Below are 26,142 nucleotides of genomic sequence, written 5' to 3'. Positions count from 1 at the left end.
TTAGCTATTGTATATGTATCTAAGTATATATGAATACATGTGTGTTGAGTATGTGAGTGGGTGACATATATAGAGACAATGAAAGACCTCTGAGACACTAGCCTTATAGGGCAATGTTTTGTTAGCAACCTTACTGATCTCTTTTTAGGAATCCAGATCAGTCTTTAAACAACTAAACTTTCTGGAAGATCTGTGGCTCAGATTGTCAAAGCTTACCAAGAGTACATGCTGGAAGAAGAGTCAGCCCTTCCAGCTGTTCCCTTTCTTCTCTCTGCAGATGTGAACACTTCCCACAAACCCCTTTATGAAATCTGGGAGAAGCAGAGGGAAACTGTTGAGCTGTTTATTTTATTGCAAACAAAGGTTAAGAGAGTCTTTTCTGAATATTTTTCTTGGAAGCCAAGAATGAAATCTTATATTACTTGACCAATATGTTTATTTTGAGGCAATTTAAGATTTAACTATCTTGAATTATATCTGTTCATAACATGCCTACATGATCTTCTTAAAGCTCAAGCACTCCAATGCAACAATTGTGAAAAGCTGCTAAGGAAGTGGGTGGGGGAAGAGGAGTGAGATGCAAGAATCAGAAGTCATATTATTGATGGAGCATGTAGAATTAGAAAACCATATTCATGACAAGAGAATTTTGATTAATCAAATGTTTGATGGTCTCAGTAAAGGTTGACCCATTCATCATTATCACAGTGAGGATGGTCCTTTTAAGAGGACTGAAAATGCTCCAATCTGAACTTACTATTGTGGCCAGTTACAAGGTCTAACATGCAAATCCAATCTCATGCTGTTAAACTTTTTCTCATTCACTTTTTTGCCAGTGCTCTAGCATTCTTTTTATTCCAAAGATACACAGAGTTCATTACCATTTCATTGAATTTGCACTTGTCCTTTCCTCTGATTGAAACGTTCTATCTCCAAATCTTTTCATAGTTGCCTCCTCCTCATTGAGACTTCAGGCCAAATGTTAGCTACCCAGAGAGGGCTCCTCTGACCAACTTTGGCCAAAAAATGCTGTTTGTTTCCCAATATCCCTCCTCCCTTTTATAACTTGTTAGGCACATTGACACACAGCCAAGCAACTATATTACCCAAGCTCCCTTGCAGATGCATGTTGTCCTGTAACTAAGTTCTGGCCAATGAAATGTAAACTGAAGAGTAATGTGGTGCTTTGAGACAATTCCTAAGAGGAAGGAAATTGTTCTTTTTTCTCCCCTGTTCTGCCCTGTTCCCTGGAATACCAAGTGGTTACTGTGTCCTAGCAGCTATCTTGAATAATGGGAAAGGGGCATTCACTAGGTATGGTGGAGCAGAGATCTGGAAAGCCTGAGTCCCTGATGAATTTGTGACTCTCTAAAGCAGTCCTGGGTTGTCTACTTCCTGGCTTCTTTTAAATGAGAGAGAAATAAACTTCATTTAAGCCACTATTTTTCTTTTCTTTTCTTTTCTTTTCTTTTCTTTTCTTTTCTTTTCTTTTCTTTTCTTTTCTTTTTTCTTTTTCTTTCCTTCTTTCTTTCTTTTGTATATTCAGCCAAATCTATGTCAAATTAATTTAAAGTGTTCATCTCTTGCCTACATATATCATACTTTATGATACCATTACTCTCTGGTTTGTCCTCATGGCAATTTTAGCAATTGGAAATTCTCATTTCTTTCTTTTTTATTGTTTGTCTTTCCCATCTAGAATGTAACATTGGTGGGAGAGGGAACTTATCTTCTTTGTTCCGTATGGTGTCCTCAGAGCTAAAACAATGTCTAGTAGGTACTCAGTAAACAGTTTGTTGAGTTAATGAAATCTGTAGGCTAAAATTTCTCTTACTCATATCAGCCTCTTTCTCTGTGATTCTGTTTCTGTGGATGACTAGTCTTCTTGTGAACCATACTTTCTTTCTTTGGATATAGTAATGTGTTTAAGTTGGTCTTTCTAGCTTTGATCCATCGAGTATTTAATAGTTAATTTAACCTTCATTTCTAATTATGTTTTGGGAAGGGGGCATCTATTGTCATCTGTAAATACTTAAAAAGATCAAATTTGAGTTATTGTTAGCTTCCCTACAATGTAAATTATATATTCATTCTAAAGAAGGTGGAAAATGCTAGGTTTATGTTGTACTCACCTCATAACTGTTGCCTCAAATAGAACAAAAGGTTTTTTATTTCATTTATGGAACAAGATTGGTACTTTGTAGAGTTATGCTTCCAGAATCTCAGCAGCTACATGTTGTTGACTGGTGTTCAGCTTGCTATCTCTTTTGACTTCATGCATAAAACCCCAACATTAAATCTCCCTAAAAATGAGTAAAATTCAACCACTGGTGGTATGAAAGTAGTTGGAAACCAAGGGACACTTGTTAACTTTGAAATATTTCTATTTTTTAAGGGAGAATAATGAATGCCCAGGATGAAATGGTATTAGTACATATAGGGTATCTCTGAGAAGAGGTGATAACATATGATGCCCTATGCTCACAGAGGTGAAAATGAGACCTCTGTACCCATTAGAGTGAAGACAGATTTTGAAAGATAAAGAGGTTTCATGGTTTTGTTGCAGAGAAAGGAGTGGCAAGTAGGATTATGAGAGTAGAAGGAAATGTAGGGAGACTGTAAGAAGATATTATTCCAAGTACAGAGCTGGGGAACACAGCTTTCCCTCAGAACATTCCTCAGCATTCACACGGGGCTTGCATTTAGGGGTACTCAGTAAATGGTGAATTGGGTATAAAAAGTGGAGCCTGTCTCGTTTGTGTAGGCACCATCAACACTCACCTCAACTTATGTTTCAAAATGAAGGAAGCAGTTTATTTTATTATGTTCTTTCATATGAATCAATAAACTTCTTAAACCAAAGTTACAAAAGCTATGGAAAAATATCTTTATTAAAATCAATCTAACTATTTCCTTTCTATTATAGAAAAGCGAAAGCTTAGGAAATAAAGAACCTTCAGAAATGTCAGAAAGTAATTTCAATGGATTGGTGATGGTAAAGCTTAAAAGTCATTGTATTCACCCTAATATTGCTTGAATTGTCATATTTTTAGGAAACCTTGATATCTAGCTATCACTGGTGTTTAGTCAAGGTGTTTTTTAGTAACATATGTGGTGTCACTAGGGCTCTCAATAGAATGAAAAGGGAATGAAAATTGTAGGCCTTCTTACTTTATTTCCTGTGGCCTTTTGTAAACTACTCCTGCCCTTTTCCTCTAACTCTATGTTCTTTCTTACTAATAATAACTACTATTTATTGAATGCTTAATATAGATTTGATGCCATACTCAACACTTTGCTTGTATTATCTTTTTAATCCTGGCAAAACCATGTGAATTTAGGAATTTTCCTCCCAGTTTAGAGATGAAAAAGCTGAAGCTTAGAGAAATTAAGTAAGGCTTTTAATGTTGCATTGTGACCAATTGGCAGATCTAAGATGAGGACCCTGGTATATAGGACTCCAAAGCCTGTTTTCTTAACCAGTCATTCTATCATATGGCATGTTATACTGCCTCTTTGATGCCTGATATTTTACCCCCTAGTTATGCTCCAGATAAGTATGAGTCAGCTATCTTACCCATCTGCCCCAATTCCTCAAGCTCCAAAATAGGCTATCCTTTCCACTACCTCAGTGTGGAAGCTGTGGCCTTTTGCTCTTAAGCATGTGGGCCCACCAGCATCAAGCAGGGCTAGGTAGATAATACAAGATACCACCGTGCACAGACATGGGTTTGGGGGTAGAAAAGGCCAGACCCAGGTAGTGTGAACACAGTTTGGTGCAGTGAGATGTGAGTCTTCCCAGGTCCCTGCTGTGTTAGACAGAAGCATAGAGAGGTAAGCAGGCATAGATAAGGCCAAAAGATCAGTCACAGCAGCAGAATTGGATTAGACGTGGCCAAGTGGGATAAGGCCAAGACAGCAAGGTTCCAGTCATGTGGAAAGACTCAAGGGAGCACCAAATGAATTCTAACTCCCACTGTGATCTTCCAATCGAAGCCTTTTTTGGGCATCTCAGAGCTGCCAGGTCAACCCCGCTACCAGAAGGAAGCCCAGCTCTCTTGTTTAAGAAATATTACTCTTATCCATCAGGAGCCTTTGGCACCTTTTTTTCAGCTATACCAGTTCCTTGGGCTTATTTGGGGCTCCGGCAGAAGTGTGTGTGTGTGTGTGTGTGTGTGTGTGTGTGTGTGTGTGGTGGTGGTGGGGGGGAGGTGCGCAGAAAGGGCGGGTTAAGTGTCATTATTCTTTGTCAGAGCTTACTACCACTACTGCTTTGGACTGATTTGTGTTCCCTGCAAAGTCATTTGTTGAAGCTCTAAATTCCAATGTAACTTTATTTGATAGAGCTTTTAAGAGGTGATTAGGGTTAAATGAAATCATAAGGGTGGGATCCTAATCCTATAGAATTGGTGGCCTTATAAGAAGAAGAAGTGTCTCTCTTTCTCTCCACACACACATACTGAGTAAAAGCTATGTGACGACACAAAGAGAAGAAGGCTATCTGCAAGCCAGCATGAGAGTTCTCACAAGAACCTGACCGTCCTGGCACTCTGATCTTGGACTTCCAGCCTCCAGAACTGTGAGAAAATAAGTTTCTGTGTGTAACCCACCTAGTTTTTGGTATTTTGTTATTCTGAGCTGATGAATACAACTACTTGATTGTCAGAGTCTTTGCCCTCAGTGGCTGGTCGTTTTCTTTGGCAAGAATGACAGAAATTTTCTCAGTCCCTAAAAGGAAGGCAAACTGATCAAAGTATTTCACACTGAGTTGTGAATGAGTGACAAGTTTACCCTGAGGGCATAGGGATTTTCCAGTTTAAAGTGACTTTTATTGGAGCCCTAACCCTAACCCTAACCCTAACCCTAACCCTAACCCTATCATTCTTCTCCACCCTCTATCCCCAGTCCTGGCCCATTTTCCCCAACTACACACACACACACACACACACACACACACACACACACACATTTGAGCAAGGAATCCTTCCTTAATGTCCCTTGGCTTTCTTGACCTCCCTCTTTTCATATACATGTCGTTGTTGGGGTATGAGAAAAAGAAGTGACCTTCTTAGTACCTCACTTGTGAAAGGGAGCCCACCTCTGACAATAGATTATTATTTTCTGTGCATGACTTGTGAAAAATAGAATCCTGTAAAACAGAATCAGGAAGATCAATCATCTCTCTCAGTATCTAAGAGCAGCAATTGAAGTCAGCAGTCATTTGGTGTAGGGTTAAGAGTGACTAAGGCTTTGGAATCAGCTACCTTGGTTTAAATCTTGACTCTATAGATCATAGCTCTATGAATTTGAGCAAGTCACTTGATTTCCAAGGCTTCATTGTCTCATTTGTAAGGTGGGGTTTACGATGATAATTATTCAAAGGGATGTAGAGATTTAGTTGGATAATTTATGTTAAGCTTGTAGTAGAGAATCTGTTTATATACTAGTAAGTAGACAATAAATATAATTTACAATAATAAAATTTACTAGGCACCCCCTGTAAAGGACACTATATTTGGAAATACACAGAGAAATAATGCTCTGTTCTTGCCCTGGGGGAATCTTACAAGTATGAAAAACAGCATGCAGAATTCCTATGAGATTAAGAGACCCTCCATAGACATCAAGTCTTTTAAAACATCTTCAAAACCCCTGTTTTCCAGTAAACCTACTGTCAGGTTTTCTGCACACTCAGTTTATCTGTCTTCTTAAGCTGTTTGAAGTCAGCTACATTTGGCTTTTTTGAATCTTTCCTCCTAGCCCTTGTGCACATTGTGGCCAAATATTATACCTCATGTATTATTTTCTTTGTCACTTCCCTGGTGCTTCTCCAAAGCAGACCCTTTTCTTGCATACAAAGGAGGAAGACTTTCTTGGAAGAACATCTAGTCCAAAGGCTCCACGTATCACACATGCTGACTTTGTCATTTCTTCACAAAGACAGTATGTTTTCTTGAAAAACAAAAAAACAAAATAACTCTATAAGAATGATCAGCATATCTTTTTTTTTTAAGTACATTTATTTATTGATTTCAGAGAGGAAGGGAGAAGGAGAGAGATAGAAATATCAATGATGAGAGAGAATCATTGATTGGCTGCCTCCTGCATACCCTCTACTGGGGTTCAAGCCCACAACCCAGGCATGTGCCCTTAGCTGGAATCAAACCTGGGACCCTTCAGTCCGCAGGCTGACACTCTATAGAGCCACACTGGTTAGGGCTGATCAGCATATCTTAATGTTACCAATTAAGATGAAAATACTTTGCTTCTTTTCTTCAATAGAGCCAGGGCTGTGGTATTTCTGTAGTAAAACTATTGTGTTCAGACAAGGTTATTGCAGTGTGCTTTGGTTTGAAAAAGAAAAGGAGTTAGTATTTGTCTCCTAATGCTTATAAAATGGTTCTCTCTCCTTCACTTTAAGCCCTTCTTCCTTCTTTAGTTTAATTAGTAGAATGCAAAAGGGGCTAACTACTACTTCTTGTCACCTGTATATACAGGCCTGGCTTAGATAGCCTTCACATGAACTTTCCTTTATTACAGCCCTCGTATAAGATGGTGCAGAAAGCTAGACAGAGGTCAGTGCGTGTGTACACAGTGATGTAAATAGTAGAACAAGTAAAGGGGAAAGAAGTCTTACCATTTCTCAGTGGGCTGAAAATCACAGTGGTCTTTGTGAAGAGGGAACATATTGTCAGCTCATGACTAATCATTTGAATTGCTTATCCTCTTGAATGAGTTATTTGAGATGGGAATGTTGATTTGTTTATTGGGGTAGCACATGTTAATATTGCACTGAAAAAGGTGCTGGTACATTTTGCTAGCAGATGCAAAACAATTATATTGTTTCTGTGATTGTGTTTCTAGAAAAGCAATTTGAAGGAAGTTGGTATAGTCACAGTGACAGAAACACTTGGAAATATTGATAACACAGCAGGACAATTATTATTGATTATGTGAAAAAGGACAGTATTATTTTATCTTTTTTATTCATTTTAACCATTCAAAAAATATTTACTGAGTTCCTCCTGTATTTCAGTGAATCTAAGACTTTGTCCATTATAAGATGCAGCATCATTTCAACTACCACTCGAATGGCAGGCAGCCTCTGAGATGATTCCCAATGATCCCCCACTTCTAATATTTATGCCCTTGGATAATTATTAAATGTGGGCCGGGCCTAGTGACTTGCTTCTGAAGAATAGGATATGAGAAGTCACTTTATATCTAGGTTACAAAAGATCATGAATTTACTCTTGCTAAGACTCTCTCTGGCCCTGTTCTTTGCTTTCTTATTATATATTTTATGCTCTGTGGAGAGAATCATGTAGAAGACCCTGAGGCCAAAGGCTCAGTTATGCTGCTTCAGGATATCTATCTATCTATCTATCTATCTATCTATCTATCTATCTATCTATCATCTATCTATCATCTATCTATCATCTATCTAAAAGCCTAAGCGACCATTGCAACCAAATGGACAATCAAAAAGGCTGCATGGAGTGACCAGGCCAGGAGGGGGGTCACTGAGGGGCCACCAAACGACCAAGCAGCAGGCTGTGTGGGGTGACCGAGTTGGCAGGGATGGGGCAGTTGCAGCTGACCTGGTCAGTGGGGGAGGGAGAAAAACTTTCATTTAATGTGTCCTAATAACTGCCTTTTTTGTTCTTCTTTCACCTTGTGGGTTTGGTGGAAAAAGCATGTCTCAGATTTAATAGTGCCTTAAAGACATGTTGGTATTTTGTTGTTATAACCATTGTTATCAATGCTGGGAATACTGACTGATTAGAAGGCAATGAGAAGGTATTCGGGAAAATAGGTTGATGACAATTTAAATAGAGCAAACTTTTCCATTACCTAAATAGCTAATATGAAGCATGCTTTCTTTTACTCATGTAGTGCTTGCTGATCATAGGTACATTAAATCAGCATCTGTCTCCATGAGTGGATAATCCTAGCTGTATATACCATCTCTTTCCCTCAGTTCAGCTCTGTATACTCTATATTTCACTGTTCTTTGGTCATACTTTATTTTAAATTTGTTTCCTACTTTTAATTCATATTTAGACATTTTCTTTATTCTTCCTATTCACCTTCAAACCTTCCAATTTAAAAAATCAGAACTCTTTTTTAAAAATATATTTTTATTGATTTCAGAGAGGGAGAGAGAGATAGAAACATCAATGATGAGATAGAATCATTGATTGGCTGCCTCCTGCATGCCCCCTGCTGGGGATCAACCCCTCAACCTTGGCAAATGCCCTTGACCGGAATTGAACCTGGGACCTTTCAGTCCATAGGCCAATGCTTTATCCACTGAGCCAGACTGGCTAAGGCGAGCTTTTTTTTTTTTTTTTTGAGAGCAGTCATTTTAAAGCTTCAAACATTAATTTATGAAGATATTATTGCCAGACAAAAGCCTGCCTTTTTGAAACTTGCTTTCTAGCAGGGAAGACAGACAAATTATAAATATTATTACTGAGTAAATATAGTATTTTAAAATGTCATGTAGCTTAACTCCACTTCCAGGCAGATAGGGTAGATGTACTTTTCCCTATTCTTTTTGCTAAGTGCAACTAAAATCCATGGATATTATGTGCATAAAGACACTGAAAGGTAGTGTGTTAGAAGCTGCCCTTCACTAGCAAAAGGTATGGACAAGGAACCTGGAAGGCTGGTCAACCTTGAAGCTCTGGCAAGGATCAGAGCCATATACCCACTGTTTAGTTGAGACAAAGGTAGCTGAAGCAACTTCCACCTTTTAGTCTCATATAAATCCTTGCTGATGGGCTATCATCAAGCTATTACTGGAATTGCCTAAGGGCTATAGGTGGATCTCAAACCTGAATAAAAGAGATCGCTAAGCCAGAGCAAAGCTGAGTCCTCTCTTGGGCTTCTGCCTGGCCCACAATTCCCAAATTAATATTTTCTTGTCTAGTCTCATTTGTGTGCGGCCTCCTGTAGAGCCAGAACCCTGAACCCCACGTGGGATGTGGGGGTGAGGGGAGACACTTGCAGCCAACGTGGGACACTCTCAGTAGTGAGAAGAAGGCAGACCAGGACTCAAGGAATGACATAGTAGTGAGTTCCCCGAGTTTTCTTTTTATTTCACATAGCACAGACTTAGAGATGAAAAGGCCAGCAACCTATAAATGCCAATGAAAGCAGACCAAAAACGCCAGTTCTCTGTAGCCATAGAACCAGTAAAGGAGCAACCTAGCAACTCAGAAAACTTTTACACAACAACTGCTCTATTCCAGCAAAACACCACAAAAACAAAACAAAAAACAAAACAAAACAAAAAAAAACCAACACAAAAAACAAAACGTGTCCCCACTCCATCATGCTACTAAAGGATAAGTGGCCAGTTTATGCTCTATACCTATAAAGCTCTAGGGTTGTTCCCCAATACCCTTGTCAGAGTGATGTCAGATAAATACACTAGAGAACATGAACTTGCCAATGAGGTGCTCCTTTCCTCCTTTACTGTGATGTCAGTGAAGACTGCTGGGAGCTGAAACGTCCACCAAGCAATGACAAAGAGCTGCCCTTAGGTATCAGTGGAGGCTGAATGGGTAACATGGGCTTTTATTTCCAGCTGGCAGTACTAAAGCAGGGCCCTAACATCCTGAAAGAGAATAGTAAAAAAAAAAAAAAAAAGCAAGTCAGTTAAAAGGGAAGGTTTAAAGAAGACTCAGAGTCTCATAACAAAATATGGACATGTCCAGCTTTCAATAGAAAATTGTCCTACCAAGAGCCAGATCTTGAATGAAAAAAGACAATCAATAGATGCTATCATAGTTTTTAAAATTTATTATGCACTAGAGGACGGATGCATGAAATTCGTGCACTCGGGGGCGGTGGGGGTGGTGTCCCTCAGTCTGACCTGTGCCCTCTTGCAGTCAGGGAGCCCTCAGGGAATGTCCGATAGTCTGACATCCTTAGCGCTGCAGTGGAGGTGGGAGAGGCTCCTACCACCACCACTGCTGTGCTCATCAGCCATGAGCCCAACTTCTGGCTGAGCAGTGCTCCCCCTGTGGGAGTGCACTGACCACCAGGGGGCAGCTCCTGTGTTGAGCATATTCACCCTGGTGGTCAGTGCACATCATAGTGACCAGTCATTCTGCTGTTTGGTCAATTTGCATATTACCCTTTTATTATATAGGATTGGTTTATGGTTGTTAGACAATCATATACTTTACATAGTGTTCCCCTAGATATTTTCAGTACGTAGTTATCACATTATTGACTACATTTCCTATGCTTTACTTATTTCATGTGACTATTTTCTAACTATCAATTTGTGTTTCTTATTGCCGTCACGACTTTTACCCAGTGCCCCAAACCCATCTCCCTTTTGGCAATCACCAGTTCTCTCGCTGTATTTATTAGTCTGTTTTAGTTTTGTTCATTTATTTTGTTCTTTAGGTTCTATATGTAAGTGAAATCATATAGTGTTTGCATTTCTCTGACTAGCTTATTTCACTGAGCATAATACCCTCCAGGTCCATCCATGCTATCTCGAATGGTAAGATTTTGTTCATTTTGTTGTTTGTTAATCCTCACCTGAAGATTTTTTTCCATCAATTTCTAGAGAGAGTGGAAGTGAGGGGTAGAGACAGAGAGAGAAACATTGATGTGAGAGAGAGAGACATCATTGGTTGCCTCCTGCACGCACACTCTAACCTGGGCCAGGGATCGAGCCTGCAACTGAGGTACATGTCTTTGACTAAAATCAAACCCATGACCAACAGTCTAAGGGCAAATGCTCCAACCACTGAGCAAAACTGGCTAGGGCAATATTTCATTATTTTTTATGGCTGAGTAATATTCCACTGTGTAAATGTACCATGGCTGCTTTTTTATCCACTCATCTGTTGATGGGCACTTGAGTTGCTTCTATAGTCATAGTATGTTTAATTGAAACTGACATTAACTATTGTAAATAACACTGCAGTGAACATAGGGGTGCATATATACTTTCAAATTAGTATTTGTTTGTTTGTTTGTTTGTTTGTTTGTTTGGATAAATCCCCAGGAGTGGAATCATTGGTTCATAAGGCAGGTCCATTCTTAATCTTTTGAGGAAACTCTACTGTTTTCTATAGTGGCTGCACCAATCTGCATTCCCACCAACAGTGTCCTTTGGGTTCCCTTTTCTCCACATCCTTACTAACACTTGTCCTTTGTGGATTTACTGATGATAATGATTCTGTCAGGTATGAGGTGATACCTCATTGTGGTTTTAATTTGCATTTCTCTGACAATTAGTGATGTTGAGAATCTTTTCATATGTTTATTGGCCTTATGTATATTATCTTTGGGGAAGTGTCTATTCAGATCTTTTACCCATTTAAAAAAAATCTTTATTGTTCAGATTATTATAGATGCTCCTCTTTTTCCTTTCATAGTTCCCCTCCACTTGATTCCCACCCTACTCCAGGCCTTCCCCCCCACACTGACCTTGTTCATTGGTATAAGCTCTTTGTCTAATCTCTTCCCACACCCCCCCACAACTCCTTACCCCCAAAAATTGTCAGTCTGCCCCCTTTCCATGCCTCTGATTCTATTACATTCACCAGTCTGTTTTGTTCATTAGGTTTTTTATTCATTTGATTTTTAGGTTCACTTGTTGATAGATATGTATTTGTTGTCACTTTTTTTGTTCATAATTTTTTATCTTTACCTTTTTCTTTCTCTTCTTAGAGAATACCATTCAGCATTTCATATAATACTGGTTTGGTGGTAATGAACTCTTTTAGCTTTTTCTTGTCTGTGAAGCTCTTTATCTGGCCTTCTGCCTATTTTTTAATTGGATGGTTTGTTTTTGGTGTTGGGTAGCATCAGTTCTTTATAAATTTTGGATATTAACCTCTTATCAAAGGTATCATTGGCAAATATATTGTCATATTCATTAGGTTTTCTCTTTGTTTTGTTGGTGCAGATCACATATCTGACAAAATGAAATATACAGTCACCTCTCTGTATTTGTGGTTTCTCATCTACAGATTCAACCAAGTGTGGATAAAAAAGATTCTAGAAAAAAAAAATTCGAAAACTTTAATTCACTCACTGAGCACTATGTGAATCCATACAAGTAAAGTGATGTGTAGCCATAATTGCTGTAGCCTATGTGCAAATACTATCTATATATATAAAAGCCCAGTGACCAGAACGGCAGAACAAATAGAACGACCAAAACGACTGGTGACTATGATGCACACTGTAGCAGCCAACTAACCTGATCTGGCCCCCAATTGGTCCCCAACAGGGGTGAGGTTGGCTGCCAACCACCTGTGGCCCCTATCCCCAATAGGTCCCGAACACCCTGATTGGGGGTGGAGCCATTTGGCCAACTTCCTGTGGCCTCTTGCCTTAATTGGCCCCGATTGGGGCGGGTCAGCCACACCCTATTCATGCATGAATTCATGCACCAGGCCTCTAGTTTTATATAAAGGATTGAGCATTCTTGGATTTTGGTATCCACAGGGAATCAATTCCCTTTGGATACTGAAGAATGATTGTATACAAAGAACTCTCAAAACTGAATAATAAAACTCAAACAATCTAGGCCCAGTTAGAAAATTAACCAAAAAAACATGACTGGTACTTCATATGAAGAGGATATGCAGATGGCAAATCATTGTATGAAAAGATGTTCAATGCCATGAATAGTGGGGAAATACAAATTGAAATTACAATGGGGCACTATTACACACCTGTCAGATGAATGATTCCATTTATATAACACTAGAGGCCCAGTGCATGAATTTGTGCACTGGTGGGGTCCCTGGGCCTGGCCTGCGGGAATCAGCCAAAACTGGCAGTCCTATATCCCCCTGAGGGATGTAGTAGTGCATCAGTGACAAGCAGCTGGGAAGGAATGTGGGCTGGGCACCACACCATTCCTACTCATCCTGGCCCTGCTGTGTCTGCCGCCACCACTGCTCAGTAGGCTCAGTGCCACTCCACTGTGGTCTCCACACACCCTTCCTAGGGTGATACTGGCATATCCATGACTGAGAAGTAGTACCCATCTAGTCCCAGTCTGGATGGGGGAGGGGCCTACAGGGGGAATGTCTGTGGGAGACAGTTGTGCAGCCACCGCAGTGTTCACCAGCTATGAGCATGGCATCTGGCACCTGTTGGTCAGCTGAGCAACACTCCCTCTGTGGAAGCACACTGACCACCAGGAGGCAGCTCCTACATTGAGCATCTGCCCCCTGGTTGTCAGTGTGTGTCACAGCTACCAGTCAACTTGTTGAGCAGTTAAATGGTCAACCGCTCACTTAGGCTTTTATATATATAGATTCTTGAAGTTACAAAATCACAGAAACAGAGAACAGATTAGTGGTTGCCATGGATAAAATTGGAAGAGAGGGAAATAGCAAAGAAGGATAATGTGAAGGATCCTTGTAATGATAAAAATGTTTTGTAACTTGACTATATCGATGTCCATATCCTACTTAGTTTCAAAAGATGTTACCTTTTGAGGAAACTGTGTAAAGGGTACATGGGATCTCTTTGTATTATTTCTCTACACTGCACATGAATCTACAATGATCTCAATGAAAATTTTAATTAAAACTAATTAATGCTATAGAAAAACAAAGTAGAGCAGTGTAAAGGGGTTTGGGGACTCTAAATTTGTAGGTAGGATATATCATTTTAGAGTAGACATAGTATATTTAATTGAAACTAACACTTAAACAATGATTTGAAGAGGTTAGGGAGTTAACCATGTGCTTATCTAGGAGAAAAATCATTCAGCTAGAGGAGCAGCCAGTGTAATCAGTAGCTTGACTGTAGAACTTAAACAATTAGCTGCTTACATAATATCAGACCCTAGAACAGGGGTCTTCAAACTACGGCCCGCGGGCCACATGCAGCCCCCAGGGGAGTCTGATCCTGCCCGCTAGGTTTTTTGGGCAGTGAGCGCAGCCAAGGTGGTACAGTAGGAATTAGTAGTTCATATAGTCCGGCCCTCCAGCTCTCTGAGGGACCGTGATCTGGCCCCCACTTTAAAAAGTTTGAGGACCCCTGCCCTAGAATCTGAGTTTCCTGAAGAAAAAGTCATATCTTATTTATAATTTGCATCTATATTTTCAGTGCTTATCCAGGCACATAGACATAGAGTTAAGTTCCTAATTCTGTTCATAAATTCAACCTTGTTTTGCGTTATATTGACCCAACTCTCCCACTCTTCTTCCTAGTGTAATATGCTAAAGGTCCGACTGATCTGTCGACCAGTTGAATGCTTGACTAGTCATTATGATGTGTACTGACCACCAGGGGATAGATGCTCCAACTGGCAAGTTAGCTTGCTGCTGGGGTTTGGACCATCAGGACTGGATGAGAGGGCTGGACATGCCCTGGAACCCTCTTGCAGTCCCTCTCCAGCCTGCCAGCCTCCTGCGGTTCCTCCCTGGCTGTCCGGCTCCCATCAGCCACATCAGGACTAGGCAAGATGGCCCTGATCGGCCCCGGTCAGCAGCCAGGCTGAGGGACCCTACCTGTGCATGAATTCATGCACCAGGCCTCTAGTTTGTAATATAAAAAGTATGATTACAACCTATCCTTGTTGTACAGGCATATTCCATCATCAGAAATAATGTTACACTTTGTCAATCATGGATGCACTAAGAGCCCTGAGGAGGGAGCAAATCATTTCTGTTCCCTTTAGTTTTCCTTATATTTCATAGAAAATGATTCAGATAGGTGCTTCATCTTTAATCTGTTCTCCATTGTTCCCCTTTTTTCTTTCCTGTTCCCTTCTCATAGTTTGTTAGTTTCATGTTATTGCCATGTTTGTGCACAATGATTGTGAAATCCTCTTCTTTTCTGTTCATTCATCCTGTTTTTTAGAGTGGGATACCCCTAAAGTGAAGGCAAATACATCTCTTTTGCTTAGCCTGATTGTAGCTTACCTTCAATTTATTAGGCTCTTGGACACCCCACTTTTCACTAGGAAGTAAGGATGAATTACAAAGAATCAGAATACTCTATCTTGTCAAGTCTGATAATCATAATAGTTGAGCACTTTTTATGAGCACAAACTATATATTAAGTCCTGTGCTGTAAACATGATATACATTATCTCTATTACTTCTCAACTACTCTATAAGGAAGATAGTATTGTTTGCTCATGTACTGATGAGGAAATGAGATCTAGAGAGACTGAATGGCTTGTTCAGAATAACAGGATCAATGGCAGAGCTGGGACTTGAATCCTTGTCTTTATATCAAAATCAAATATAATAAATCAAATTATATCAAATAAGACATTATCTAGACATTATCAGTTTGGATTCATAGTTGAAACTACATAACCAGTCTAGCTAGTTTAAGCATAAATTAAAGGATATTAGGTAGTTCACAGAATCTCTAGGAATGCCATAGAGGTCCTGGATTTAGGGCTTTCCTTACAGCTGATTACTTGTATCTAGCACACAAATCTTTCTCCCCAAATTGTCACATACTAATTTATAGTTATTAACCCTTACCTTAAAAGAGGAGCATAAGGATAGGTGACAGAACATCATGGAAATTGTTCCCTTAATAAAATTCTCCTGCAATCATGGGAGGAGGTCTGTGATTGCACTGATTTTAGAACATTTCCTCACAGGATTCTGGATCCCACTGCTAGAGAACAGACTTTGAAAAGACAAGGTTGTGCTGATAAGTGATGTCACAGTTGGGCAAGAGAGCATGTGCTAATGAACCATGCAAAGCCCAGTCACTAAAGTTGGGGTTTTACACATGTGTTTTTATGGATCTTTATTTACCATGAACATTTAGATGGTAATTGGAGCACAAATTGTCTGTCAAAATAGTTATTTCAGCTTTCCCCTGACCATTGTAATCTTTTGGTAATCCCTCTTTTGGCCCTCTCCAGCTGTCTGCCCTTTATGCAGAGAGGGGCCAGCTTCCCCTTTACTGCTGTGAGTGGAGGCTGAGCCTTAATGTGTGGCCACTTACATAGCTTCTCAGCTTTCTAGTAAAAAAAAAGAGGCTGATCACTTTATATGGTAACTGGCTTCTCCAAAGTGGAGAGCAACTCTGTTCAATCCCAGAGCAGATGTTCACATAGATGAAAATGACATAAATAATAGCATTTTTCAGTTACTGAGTACTCAATATATATACAAGGAACTGTACTAAATACTCTATTTGCCTTGGCCCATTTAATTCTCACAATAAGCACAAAGGTAGGTTCTATTACTATAATCCGTTTATAAATGAAGTTAATTGAGAATCAGAGAGGAAAAAATTTGTGCTGAAGGTTACCCAGTTTGAGCACCTAGTGGACACAAGTATGTAGGAGTACAGAGTCTGTACACTTAACTATCATGCAAGACTGCCTCCCTTGACTAGAAATTCTTGTGTGTTGACTTTGAGGCAGTGTCATCCAAATATTCTCCTGACAGCTGGATGAAGCTGCTCGCAGCAGGAAAGGCAAATTCTCTTGAGAAGCGGATGAACACTGTACTCCAGAGAACTCTGCTGTATGCCTGAATTGCTTGTGCCCTTGGGGCTCAAAGAGAAGACTGATTATTTAAGTTGAGAATTTACTTGATTCAAGACAAAATTCTTATGCATAGAGTTTTCACTATATTTAGTTATCCATTTTTTTTTTATGGGAAGTTTAATTCAATTATATGAAATGTTAGTAAAAGATGTTCTGGAACTTAGAATGAAACATATAGCCCAAGGGAGATGGGTAAGTCATTAAAAATAAAATGTCTGACTGTGAGGGCTGTTAAACACTGAGTCATTGTGTAATGTCTTGAAAATCCTGAGAACCAGCTACATTTCTGTCTCCAAGAGATGGTTTAGGTGTGAGATTCTCAGCAGAAGACATCAGGTTTCCTTGTGATTCTTATTCTTCATAAATTTAACTTAAACTACTGTGTCAGTTTAGGTCCTCTGAGAAGTAGACACCAAGATAGGAATTAGACATGTACGAGTTTATTTGGAGAAATACCCATTAAGGGTAAAGAGGAAAGGATCAAGAGTAGGCAGGGAGAGCCTTCAGAGAGTTATGCAGGTCTGACAGTTGTGAAAGGTGCAGAAGGAAAGAAAATTGGGCAGGAAGAGCTTCAGTCCACAAAGCAGTTCTGAGAAGGTCTTGGCCTGGCTGATGGGAGTTTTTAGGAAAACATTCCCCATTAAATAAATTTGTGTTAGGGGGTTTGGCCTAGCTCTTTTCACCTTCTGTACTTAGTCATTGCCTGGGAGCAGCATGTGGGTCAGAGGGTAAAGGGTAGGGTGGGGAGCATGACCTCAGAGGGAACACTGCAGTAGATCTAAAAGTACAACAGCTGGAGGCTGTCAGACAGCTAGCTGTGCTTCAAGCAGCAGATTCTCTTGAAGGGATGAGAGCTGAGTGGACCATATCCATGTCTGCTACAGTTACATACATTTGCATTGCTAAACTGGGGTATTTTCCTAAAATTTACTGCTAGTGTCAAATGAACCAAGAAGTTGAGTAATTTTCCCTAAAAATATATCCCCTAGCATCAAAATGCATTGTCTAATAAAACCCCTTCCTCCTTTTCTTTCTATACACCATATCTGTGGCCTTTTATTTTTACTTTATTTCTGGAATTTGCTATAGCTTTGCCATTTTGGTATCTAATATTGAATAATTTTTTTAAATGCTTCAAATTTATGTTCTGATGTGCTTAGGAAGAATACTTTTGTACTTTTCATTTTCACTTTTCCATAAATATTAATTGATCTAAAATGATAATCCTGTCTCTTGAATATATTTAAAATGTATTCTTTCCATTTCCCTGTGCTATTAGATTAGGGCAGTTCTCTCATCCTTACTTCCTTTGATTATTTTAGTAGCTTTCCATCTGTTCTCTTTGCCTCTGTCTTGTTGGTGTTTGATTCACCTTCTGTACAGTACAAAACACAAATGTGACCTGACTTTAGAGGAGGGAAACCCCACGCTCCTGCTTACTAAACTTTTCTCCTTCAATTTTTCTCCATGTGCTCTATCTTCTAGTACTATGGAACCAATCATAGATCTGTTTATTGCCTGCCTGTGTATATACACCTTTCTTTGTCTAAACTGCACTTTTTTGTATCCACTTGACACACTGCTACTAAATATCTAGTCAGGTATCATATTCTCTTTGAAGCTTTTCTGGATTTCTGTTCAGAACTGACCCTTCATCTGCAATTGGAAGCTCCATGTTTTGTATTATAGTTATTTGTACCCTTTCCATAATGGGCCAGGTTGTGTTTTATTTATATTTATAATCCTTGCCCCTAGCACAGTGGTTGTTGGCCCATGAAAGGTGCTCAATAAATATTGGTGAACTGAACCAAAATTGAGTTACACTCCTTGTATTGCCCACAATGTCTATCACAGAGTCTCCTTGAACAAATATTTGTGAAATAGGATGTAAATGAATATATGTTTAAAGAACATTAAGAAAACTCAGTTACAGTATTCATTAAAAGGACTTGTTGATGCTATTTACATCTTACTGATTTTCATTATTTGAGAGCAGTTGCCTTACTTGTCTTCTTATGTGTATCACATATATTTATATAAAATGATGATGCAATAGGCAAGATTTGAGGGTTTGAGTTACCTGGCAAGCATGGCCCTGACATATCATATTCATTTTCATATAACTTGTACTTGGATAATTATATTGGGTTATATCTTCCAAAATAATGTCATTAGTGATGTATGACTGCTCTTCATTAAAATTCCTGGTAGGTTTTGTCACTAGAAAGAGGAACAGAAAAGAAATTAAACTCTATTGCTAGATGCCTACCAGATGCCCTCTTTTACAAGAATTGCTACATATTTATTTTTGGTTTCATTTATCATTTCACTTATTCACTCATTCATTTATCTTTTAGTTTATAGTGATAGGTAAAAACAATCCACAAGGAAAGAAAGTAAAGAGCAGATGCCAATTATTGAGTGCTCATTCAGGTGACATAATCTCAGAACAGCTCTATGAGGTAGTAGAAAATATTAGATTCTTTTAAAATATGAATAATTTGATATTCAGAGATGTTAACTAGTGGAAATAGGATTTGAAGGTAGGAGTTAGTGCTCTGGAATAGCTCTATTTCAAGATTTATTTCAGAATTATTCCCATCTAAACCCCTGAAGATTTCTTCTGTAATTTATATTGCTGAGTTGTTTTCCACTCAATCTAGGAATCTGATGATACCAACTTCCATAAGAGGTGGCATACAGAATTAAGTTCTGAATCACTGTCATATTTATTGAATATCTACTATATATAGTTAGAATTTTACTGATTCATTCTTAATTTGCCTATAAGAATTATTTCTATTGAAAATGCTAATGGTTCTTTCTCAAATCTAACCAGCTAAAAGTGAATTGTGGTGGTGGGAAGGATGCATTTAAACAGACCATGATAAAATTGGGATCTGTATTTGTGTACATTTATAAATGGCTTCCTCCAAGCATGAGGGATAAATTTCATTTGGAAGCATGTTTTGAGTTCTCTGAGTAGACATCATTAGCAAAGCTTACCCCCTTGAGTTAAAAACACATATGGACAAGAAATTATCACTGAAATTAAGTGGTGGCGGACATGTCCAAGGATTAATATAGGGATTTGATCCCTTTATGAATCTTGTGATAGATGAATGTGTGGAGATGGCAAATACTGGGCAACAGAACAATAATAGAATGGTGGTAATATGAGGAAATAATATAATTATATTAGAAGCCTTGGAATGAGTTTAAAGAATGGCTTTGTTTACCAGAGAAATCAACTGCATCCACATGTCTCCTCTCCACAGCACCTGTTTTACAATATGAAAATTTGGTCATGTACATTTTCATACTGAACTTTTTGTTAAATAAACTTTTGGAGTAGAAAAAAAAAGCCTCATCTTTCTCTATATTCCCCACCAAAACAATAAGAATAAAAAAACCTGGCACAATCTGACATAGTTGCCAACTGCCCATGTGAGACCTATATTTTGCTTTTAATAAAGACAGGTATAGCCCAAGAGGAACTCCAGTCAGACCTATAGCAGCCTCATTTCCTCCTAGTAGGAGGCCTGGTGAAGATAGATGCTACAGCCCTGCCAATGTGGAAAGGGTTGACTGAGATGGGGAGTATGGGGAGTACGGGTGAGCCCAGTGTAAAGGCAAGGTCCAGACCTATGTGTTAAGGCTAATCAGAATAGATGATCTGATTATCTCGCAGAATATAAACACTTCCAAAAGTTAATGATTCTATTTATGTTGAAAGAAATCAAGAAACAAACTTGGTTATGTTATTTGGAATAAATCTGTGCAGATGGTAAGCAGAGCCAGAAACTATTTGAAGTTTTCGTGACAAGTTAGGGCATACATGAATATGATAACTTTTCCTTTTTGAAAGTGCTTGATTTTATCAGCTTGTTTACCTATCTGTCATAATAGAACATAAAACTAAGAAGTGTTTGCATAGACTGATATCTGAGAAACATGTTCCTGGTAGCTGAGAAGCAGCAAGAAAGGCATATATCAGTTTTCTGCTCTTTATTACAATAAATGCAGTAATAAACTAGTTCTTCAAAAATCACCTAACTGGGTGTCAAATAGAGTGTGCCAGTGGGCAGATTTATAGCAAGAGGTAGACATTGTCTATGTAACAAATTGCTCTCTTGCATCAGTATTTCATGCCCTGTGTAGATAAATCAAAAGCAATTTGTCACATTCTCAAAACTCACTCCCATTAAGTTGTTAAACAAAGCAAGTAATTGTTACAGAATTTTCTCTTTTTTTAATCTTCAAGTAAAGGACACCATTTAGGTCTCTGACAAACCTGGCTGTTTATTGCAGCCCGAACAGAACTGGTTAAGTCTTATTCTGCCTTCCAAGAGGGAGCTAAAAGTAATTGCAAAATATTTTTTCCCCCTTGGCTCTGTGCGTAGATTTAAAATTAAATTGGTTCTGGTTAGTAAGCTAGAACAGGGCAACTAAATTGAATTTTCTGAGGAATGTTGTGAATCCTATGTGAAAAAAAAAACACACCATACGAAGTTTGTATGTTTCCTGCTACTCTACTCTCTCTTGTCTATTATAATCTTTTCATACTTTCCTCCCTGTTGGTAAGGCCAGCCTCTGTTGTATCTCATTTGGAGTTTTATATGCATTTTTTCCTGTGACTATTTCTCTGGAAATTTCAGACATTCCTTGTAGTTAACTTTTTCAAACACTCTTCCTCTCACAAGTGCAAGTTACTCTCTTTCTTTTCTTCTCACACACCCTTTTCATAGAATGAGATTACTGTTAGCATTTTATGGAGTTTGCACAAAGGAAAAGCAAAAATAAGAAGACCAGAGACTGGGGCATGTGAAGTGTTAGTCGTTGGTTATGTTTTTAAATCATGATCACAGATTTTAGTTCTAACTATGACACTCTAGAGAAGATTCTAGAATTATCCCCTTAGAATTAAGCCTTTCCCTGCTTCTCATTTAAAAAAGTATTTTAACATTTATTTTCTTGCTATAAAACTAATGCTTGCTCATTGTAGAAAATATTAAAAATTTTAGAGGTGTATAAAGAAAAATATAAAAATTGTTTCAAAGCTTATTGAGGTATATAGAAGTATGTAGGAGAAAAAAATGTTATCATCAAAAGGTAAAAATAATGATAACATGTTTTCTTCCATTTTTTTAGTGCATAAAATTTTCTGTATTGTTGAGATTATATTGTGTATACACTTTTGAAATTTTTTTTTAAATCTTGGGAAGTTTTAGAATGTATTTTTTTTTTGTTTGTTTGTTTTTAAATTGATCTTTGCTATAGGGGCCTGGCCTTGGGGTATGGTCTATAGCATAGCTATCTTCCATTATTCTTTAAATGTTTAGGTAGCAGAGCATCTGAAATGTGATAAAATTAGCTTTAGTTTGATGGAAGATGGATGTCCATCTTCTATGCTCTTCTCCCTTTGCCCTTGACTGTAGAGGGCAGTATCTTAGTGCTGCCACAGCTCAGATTTCTCAGCTTCCATTAGGTTGATTTCTTAATAAACATTCATTCTCTATGTAAGAAGATCAGACACAGATCTGATGTTATAGCAAGTTACTATGTAAATGTGTCTGGCCTGGATTAAGAAGTGTTTGCTACTTGGCCTTTAGGCAACATATTGGAGCAATCTTAATTTTTATTTTATGTTTTCTTCTCAGAAGATTAAGGCTTCAACTGACGCTAAGTTGTGTGGGTTTGAGAAATTATAGTGCTTTCTGTTTTGTTTTGCCTTTTATTTTTGTTGAATAGCTCTAGGCCTCATAATGCTTAAGTACTCCATTTTCACCTACTAAAATTTCACTTCTCTCACTGATCTTATGAGAAACAAACAAACAAACAAAATTAACTGCTTACTTTATTCCCCTCAATTATTTGTGGATTTGAAGTTCCACCAGTCATTAAGTATGGTACTTTGCTCACTTTTATTAAGGAAGCACCCCTTCTTTTTAATTTCTTAAATTGTTTCCTTTCAAGAGATTGGTTTAAAAATTTTTGAAGATTCATTTTACAGACAGGCTCCAATGAAAACTTTAATTTCACTTTATTTGCTCTGATTCAGGCATTTGAAAGCTATGGTGGGCACTCAGTGGTTCACATCCCCGGGCTCTGTCAGTGGCATTTGGGCTGCTCATTTGGGAAAATTTTAGACCAGTTTTTTTTAATCACAAATAAAGTGTTTTTATGATAGTATTTTCTGATAAAATTTCAGTCTTCTCTGAGGCCAATTATTTTTCAAAGCATTTCTGGGCCCTGCTTTGCCTCTCCCATGCACTAGATACCATAAGAGGCTATGGAGATTTACACAAAATATACTTCATTACATGAAGATAGATTACAAACGATTTCTGTCCCACAGCTCATTTCAACAATTCTACCATTAAAGAAGATAAATAATTTAAACTGTTGATTTACTTCCAATGTGTACAATATGCAAGCTTTAGGGGCAGTGACTTGAATAATCTCAATTTGATTAGAGGACCTCTATAGGCTACTCAAGGTTTCAGTATAAAGAGATGGGATTCTTTTTTTTTTTTTTTTTTTAACATTTTGCAATGTTGTTGCTTAATTAGATTATAACTCTATTTTGGCTAGAAATTATTTAATATAATTCTTCAGTACATTTCTTTTGAATGTCTGAAATCTTTGAATAAAGCTTCTTTAGCTAAGATATAAGAAAGAAAAGGGAGATATAAAAAGAAGAGAAACTTAAACTCATACCAAATGGAATTGCTAGAGAATTATGTTCTGTGGAGCATGGTATCTAGCTGAGGCAGATGTTAACAATTCACTGGGCTGATATTAGAGACATTTATTACAGAGAACAAAGTCAGTTGCTAAGTATAGAGTTTTCCCGCTTTTTGCATCTTCCTTAAATTCCATATCCACTCAATCCCATCTTATTCATGGTAATCTCTTTTCTTATCTTCAGTGCCACTGCATTATCAATGTATTTGTTATAAACATTTATTACATAACTAGAGGCCTAGTGCACGAATTAGTGCAGTGGTGGGATCTGGCCAGCCCACCCTGATTGGGGCCCAATCTGGCCGGGCCGGGGGAGGGGACTCAGAGGTTGGCCGGCCAGCCTGCCCCACTATCAGCCTAGTACTGCCTAGTACTTGCACCCACTACCAGCGCCGGCCCCACTTGTACCCACAGCCAGTGCTGGAGCTACCGCTCGCACTCACTGTGGGTGCCTGGCGCTGGAACCAGTTGCTCAGCACCATCAGTGGGTGTGAGCAGCAGCTTCCGGCCCTGATAGACTCTGAGGGCTTCACTCCCTCCCCCTGCTCCTGAGGGGCGATTGGGCAGCAGCCACTGCTCTCACCTGCTAATGGCACCAGCCCCAATCACTCTGTGCCAGAGGCAGGTACAAGTGTGGCTGGCATCATCAGTGTGTGGGAGTGGGAGCTGGGCTGCTGGCAGACAGAAGACCAGGGGCCAGAGGGGGATAGGCCAGGCAGGGGCATAGAAGATGGGCCAAGTCTTGCCCCTGTGCCTACTACAGCCTCGTGGCCCACAGTTCTTCTCAAGGTTCACAAATGTGTGCACTGGGCCCCATCATTAAAATAATAATTTATACGTCTTCAGTGCTTCCCATGTGCCAGGTTATGAGTGGTATAGGGTGGATCAGGTCTTTATTGGAACCCCACAGAGGTTATTGTAAAGATTACATTATTACTTTTATTTTATCATTAAACAATCTAACTAAATGGGCATTGAAACACTGTCAATCTAAAACTAGAGACTGCAACTTTGAACCATTATGTGAGTCTCATGTTCTGGATGTATTTTATCAAATTACTCATCTAAAGAGTCATATTGATTTGTAAATGATTCTCCACCTAAGCTTTGAACTTTAGAAAAGTTTATGCATTCCTCTCCCACTCCCTGCATTAAACCCTCCTCTCAGTTTTGTTAATTTAATAAAAGCAAAAGATACCCCATAGTTAGTCTAGAATTTTGGAGTTTGACAGGAACTCTTGGAATATTATTCTATTATCAAACAGAGGTCCAGAGGAGTGAAGTAATTTGTCCAAGATTAACTTGGAATACTTGATTCCCTGGGCTAGTGCCTTTTGCAGTCTACTTTGCTGTCATCCAGCTGTTTGTGTCTTCTTTTTGTGTTCTCTTTCTTCTTCTTACTTGGACCTTGCCCACAGATACCAGCTATTAATGTTGCAGAGCAAGTCCAAGGATAAAAATTTAAGAACAAAAATAAATTCAGCTATATGACTGAATCAATTTCATTTTCAGTTCATTTTTATTGGTGATTGGGCAAGAGAAAAAAAAAAGTCTAAAACAAAAAGCCTTGTTTCAGAAGGGAAAAGTGACACTGGTATCACTGGCGAGATTACTAATTCTGAGGATGTGGCTCCAAATGACTAGTTTTCACATATCTTTTAAGCAATTCCAGATTGAAAGAAGTATCAAATTTAATTGGATTCCCACAATTCCTTGGTTTTGTTGAAGAAATGCCTTGTTTATAGTTAATAGGAGGTTTACTAAGTCATTATGGATTGTAGAGAAACAATATAGATATATAAATGAATTATGTATTTCAGCATGTTAATGCTAATGAGTTTTTAGAGGAGAAAAGGAGAGGTTAATTGATCACTTAATATGTGTCAGATTTGTATTTAACATACCTTCTCTTACATAATCCTCAAACAGAGGATATTATTCCCATTTTACTGGTGAGAACACTGAAGCTCAGAGAATTTCACTACTTACTTAAGGTCATAATAGATAAATTAAGAGGTGAGGTGGGATCTATCTGATTCCACTATGGTTTCTTCTGTCATTGAAACTCACATGTTTTTCCTTAACTTCCTAATTTAAAAAATGGGAGAGTCAATTATCATCCTATAGAATAAAAGGCTAATATGCAAACCAACTAAATGGCTGAATAACTGGTCTTGTGATATGCACTGACCACCAGGGGGCAGCACTCAATGTGGGCTAGTGTGCAGTGGCAGTGGTGGGAGCCTCTCTTGCCTCCGAGGGGTTCTGGACTGTGAGAAGGCATGGCTTGGCTGAGGGACCCCCTCCCCAGTGTAGGAATGTCCTGCACTGAGCCTCTAGTTTTAAAATAAGTATACACAAAAATTTTGTCCTTTTCTGACTTTAGGAAAGGTGATTTCTGAGTAGTGACTCTGACTAAAAGTTATTCTGAAACAATTTCCCTTAACTATGAGAATGTAAGTGATCAGACTCCAATGGAAAATAAATGTAGAGATAATGGAAAGATGGATCTATTTACTAAATTCAGCAGGGCTGATTACCATGTACTGCTGGGCTTTCTTTGGAAATTATCTTCATGTTGATGTGTTTTGATGTGTTTTGTGTGCTTGTGCACATGTGTTTAAAGGTCTGTCTATTAATTTCTGCAGCTGGTCTTTTTGTGTTTCCATTTTTCTTTTTAAATTGCTTTAATTATATTAATTGTATTTTCTGGACACATATATATATATCCAGAAAATATAATTAATATAATATAATATAATATAATATAATATATATATTTTTTAACCAAGGCTTACATTTCTTCCTGTTTTCCAGAGGGTACATTTGCACCAAGCTTGACAAATGCTTGTTTTTTAACCTCTCTTCCA

At 38.5% G+C, this 26,142-nt stretch overlaps 1 protein-coding gene and 1 pseudogene across 5 annotated transcripts in view; both read left to right on the top strand.

Annotated features, from left to right (window-relative positions):
- Positions 1–26,142, top strand: part of HPSE2 (heparanase 2 (inactive)) — a 438,368-nt gene that overhangs the window by 145,203 nt on the left and 267,023 nt on the right. The gene's annotated exons all lie outside the window — the stretch shown is intronic.
- Positions 19,526–19,741, top strand: LOC311632517 (small nuclear ribonucleoprotein G-like; annotated as a pseudogene). The gene has a single exon. The product of its transcript is annotated as a small nuclear ribonucleoprotein G-like (transcript).

Source organism: Pipistrellus hanaki (genome assembly GCF_964339955.1).
Source record: "Pipistrellus hanaki genome assembly, chromosome: 14".
NCBI classification, from domain to species: Eukaryota; Metazoa; Chordata; class Mammalia; order Chiroptera; family Vespertilionidae; genus Pipistrellus; species Pipistrellus hanaki.
This window is presented reverse-complemented; position numbering and strand designations above follow the sequence as displayed.